Raw genomic sequence first — 310 nt, forward strand, 5'->3', positions numbered from 1 at the left:
CCGTGTGATGCGGTTCAGGTTGTCATCGTATCACACTACATCTCCCTTAATGTTTGTCTCGTTGGAACTGGTGTCCGCCCTGCGTAACATAACTGACCAACCATTGAAGGGGAAATCATTTATTTGATCGTTTTTTTTTGTTTGTTTCTGCTTCATGATTTTATCTACGGATGAAAACGAGCTCGTTTTGCCAACTCCGGCACATTTACTTTGATGAGGAAAACTGAAATGTTGATGACTGTGCACTCTGTGTCCGACAACGCCATAAAATAACCCTTCAACTATGACCTCTGCCCTTCATGAACGAATG

Source organism: Oncorhynchus masou, chromosome 2, assembly GCF_036934945.1.
Source record: "Oncorhynchus masou masou isolate Uvic2021 chromosome 2, UVic_Omas_1.1, whole genome shotgun sequence".
Taxonomy (NCBI): domain Eukaryota; kingdom Metazoa; phylum Chordata; class Actinopteri; order Salmoniformes; family Salmonidae; genus Oncorhynchus; species Oncorhynchus masou.